We start from the raw sequence: 4,156 nt of genomic DNA on the forward strand, positions 1-4,156 counted from the left end.
ATTTCTTCATTACCATAGGCCTACCATACTCCATGTCTGTCTATGATTTAGGAGTGACCACACCATTGAAGCTTACCTCTTTATCCAAAAGAGGTTCCAGATTGGCCTGTCTTAATTCAAAGGCCATCAGAAAACAGAGAAAAATTTTCCTACCATCATAACCAGTGTTTGTGCATACATAATCAGGGCCGCTGACAGCTTTGGCTTTGCCCAGGACAAAGTCATCTGAAAGGGCCCCCCACTCAATACATAGACTACATACAATGTAATGAGGACCCATTCCTGGACCCCTCGTCTCACTGGGCCCAGGTCAACGGACCCCTTTGTCCCCCCTGTCAGCTTCCCTGCATGTAGGCCACATACATTGCTGAAAGAAGTGAACGAGACAGGAATGAAATGTGAATTTATTTCTGTTTACTTTTACACTATGAAGTGTGAACAGTCAACAAGAGGGTTAACACAAAGTTTGAAATTGTGTTTGACCAGTCTCCAATGTGCATTTAACTAATAACTAAAAATAAGGCATTGGCATTAAATATAGACTGATACATACTATAAATACAGACACCCAAACAGTGTGCAATAATAAGATTAACATACTGATGGACAATAAATACACAAACACAGTGGACACACACACACGGCAGGAGGAGTTCATACAGGTGGTGTGAAGATGCTGTATACAAGGTGCAATGAGTAAAGTGTAAGTGGCATGGTGAAAGAAGTGTTCATGGAATATTCTCCCGTGTCCTTGGTTATTCATGTGGTTTTCTGGGAGTCTGATGGGTTGTGGAAAGAAGTCGTTTCCCAGTGTGCTTTTGCAGCACCGCATGCTGGGCTAGCGCTTCCCTGATGGTAGTAGGGAGAACAGGTAGGGGTGATCTTATGAGCTTTTCTGCTGTCCTCACCACTCTCTGTACTGCCTTCTAGTCTTCAGCTTGACGGCTGCCATGCCAGACAGAGAGGCTGCTGGTCAGGATGCTCTCAATGACACCCCTGTAGAAGGTGGTGAGTGCCGTTGTGGGGAGGTCGGCTCTTCTCTCATCCTTCGCAGGAAGTGGAGTAGTGTCTGTGCCTTTTTGAGATGGTGGAGCCATGTGGTGCAGTTGGCAGAGGAGGAGCGGCACAGTGGTTGGTGCTGGGTTGATCAGGTTCAGATCCGAAGTTGCTGGTGTCATCAGCCCTCCCTCTGAAAACTGGCTCTGTGCCTGTCAAAAAAAGGCATGTTAATGTTATGAATGACAATTAAGACAAAAACAACCAACCCCTATCTACCTACAGAAGGACATGACATGAGCACGTGCATATGCTTGTGCACATGCCCCCCCCACACACTGCTACTGTCTTAAAGTTTGGTGCACGTGCATGCATGCACGCCTATTCTCCCCCCTTTGCCTCAAGTCAAGTGTGCATTTTAGTAGTTGTCCTCACCTGCACATGTGTGAAGAGCAGGAAGATTGGAGGTTGAGGATGAAGAGGCAGGGCAGGAGGTTCTCCTTGTGAGCGGCCCTGGTCCTGATGCTGATTGCCCATCACCACGCTGTGGCTCATCAAACCCATTACCGGCATATCAATGCTGAACAGGAACGACTGCTTCCATCTGCACGCATGCACACAAACACACACACACACACACACACACACACACACACACACACACACACACACACACACACACACACACACACACACACACACACACACACACACACACACACACACACACACACGAGAGGGATACATAGAATACACTACATAAAAATCACACCCATCATTTTAATGCAGAACACCAGGCTGAAGAGATACACAGCTTCTGGCCTGTGCAGGGATCACTACAGTGCCAGTGTTTTGTATTATCCTCTATCCACATTTTTTTTCAATAAATAAACACAGCACAGAAAGGAATTACTGTATGAAATACTTATTGGTCTAGTGCAGAACAAAACAGATTCAGTGTTTTACTCACCACTGTGTGCAAGTTTCTGTGTTCAGCTCAGGTGGAAGCCTCCATCACAACATGTTGATTCTGACATTAACCATCCTTCAGAAAACTGCCTCTGCCTGTCAGAAATAGCAAAATAATGTTAACACAACAAGGTAGTATCTTAAAAATATCCTTAACCAAAGACAGACAGACACACACTGCCACTGTCTTGGTTCTAGGACACACACACGCCCTTTAAGGGTCACATCACATGTAATGGCCGGGTTCTCACTCACTCACTCACTCCTTTTATCCTACTTTTGCCTCAGACAATGCAGTGAGTTTTTAAAAATTGGCCTTACCTGCACATGTGTGAAGGACAGGAAGGGAGGTTGAGGATGGAGCTGCCAGTCAGGAGGTCCAGAGCTGTCCTGGTCCATCACCATCATGTGGATCATCAACCCCAACCCCAACTTCTTATATCTGCGTGAACACATTCACGAACACTCACACACACACACACACACACACACACACACACACACACACACACAATAGGCGAGATACAGGTTATATGGCACATTAGGAGGCATGGGTATTGTTGCACTCTAGATGTTTAGAAATAAGTAGGTGCGTGGACCCAAAAAGTAGAGTTCAATGTGGGAGTACACTAAATAAGACACTGAGGTCAAGTCACTGCTCTCTGATGGCAGCAACCTGAAACATCTGCTCTACTCTGCTCTGAGAAAAATAAAACAAAAAATCTGCTTGTGCTTGACCTTAGTGTCTTATTTAGTGTGTGAACCTGCTCCCACATTGAACTATATGGCACATTTAAAATCAGACCCAATGACAAGTCAAGTCAATGCAACGGACATGAACCGACCATTACATTAAAATAACAGACTAAACAGTCTTTGGATGATTGAAGAGGCAGGAGAGATGACGAGGGGCCTCGATCCAGTAGCATTTATTTACTTCCCAATCTGCTCGTTAGCACCTGTTAACTTAACGATCGCGGACATTAATGGCGCTAATGTACATACTTTGAGCGAAAATTACAACGAAAATATCAACACAAACGTAACAGAATATCTTCCCATCAAAGATCAATAAAGTAGCAGAGAAATTAAAGTACAGAAACATCATTAAATAGTTTGTGACACGGAGGAAAAAAACACAGCTTACCCCTTGCCAATCTTCCCGAAGTGAGGAAGAGTTCCGGGTGCCACACCAATTAACGCCCCATCAGAAACAATAGGTAACGATAAACCCATCCCAAGTGGTATCTACATTAGCCCATATATTTTGAGAAGTTCACTAAGAGAAAATATAAAGGTTTATTTTTAGCACTACTACATCAAGTCGGTTTTATTTACAATTTCTTTAGCCTACATGCACTGGTCAAGAATTGAAATTACGTTTAACACCAGGTTGAACAAATATGACACCTCCGACTTTCTGTTCGCACTCCGACTAAGTCAACTCGTAAAGTAACCGTTATGTATATTCATGCATTTTATTCGAAATCTTACCGACAGTTGAGTGATCGCTGCAGCGAAATCCATCCAGCGAAATCCATCCAGTCGTTTTAATAAGTCCCGCGCGGCGCTTGTGTTGTCATTCGACAGCATGTCACTGACTTCAGAAACTTGAACAGCCAAAGGGGCGTTACTGTGAGGGCGGTCTAGTAAGGAGGAATGGGCGTAGCGGTATTAGCTGGACAAGACGCAGCTGGACCATATTGGAGGAGTTAGGGCGTCAGACTTGCATCTCAGAGGTTGCCGGTTCGACTCCCGACCCGCCAGGTTGGTGGGGGGAGTAATCAACCAGTGCTCTGCCCCATCCTCCTCCATGACTGAGGTACCCTGAGTATTGTACCGTCCCGCTGCAATGCTCCCCATGGGGCGCCACTGAGGGCTGCTCCCTTGCACGGGTGAGGCATAAATACAATTTAGTTGTGTGCAATGTGCAGCGTGCACCTGTGTGCTGTGGAGTGCTGTGTCACAATGACAATGGGAGTTGGAGTTTCCCAATGGGCTTTCACTTTCACTTCACTCTCGCTATAGGCCTATAATATTTTACTGCTCAACACACATTTTGGAGTTGTGTATGTTTGTTGCCAACTTACCTGGAGGCTTACCTTACTTTCCTGGAGGCTAAAAACCTGCATTCTGTTCATAAATGACTAAAGTCCCTTTGGATAAAAAAGCGGCAGCTAAGTGTAATGTA

At 45.1% G+C, this 4,156-nt stretch overlaps 1 long non-coding RNA gene across 4 annotated transcripts; it reads right to left on the reverse strand.

Annotated features, from left to right (window-relative positions):
- Nucleotides 1-392: 392 nt before the first annotated feature.
- On the reverse strand, nucleotides 393-3,537 carry LOC134460294 (uncharacterized). Of its 4 annotated transcripts, none has more exons than XR_010037050.1 (5): nucleotides 3,460-3,537; nucleotides 2,287-2,407; nucleotides 1,967-2,061; nucleotides 1,432-1,600; nucleotides 393-1,208 (listed from the first exon to the last, which is right to left on the reverse strand). It is a non-coding gene; the product is annotated as an uncharacterized LOC134460294 (long non-coding RNA). The 4 variants fall into 4 exon arrangements; XR_010037048.1 differs by having other exon boundaries at nucleotides 2,287-3,244; nucleotides 3,460-3,528; XR_010037049.1 differs by lacking the exon at nucleotides 3,460-3,537 and adding an exon at nucleotides 3,113-3,305.
- Between the last annotated feature and the right edge of the window lie 619 nt (nucleotides 3,538-4,156).

The sequence above is a fragment of the Engraulis encrasicolus genome, chromosome 12 (assembly GCF_034702125.1).
Source record: "Engraulis encrasicolus isolate BLACKSEA-1 chromosome 12, IST_EnEncr_1.0, whole genome shotgun sequence".
NCBI lineage: Eukaryota > Metazoa > Chordata > Actinopteri > Clupeiformes > Engraulidae > Engraulis > Engraulis encrasicolus.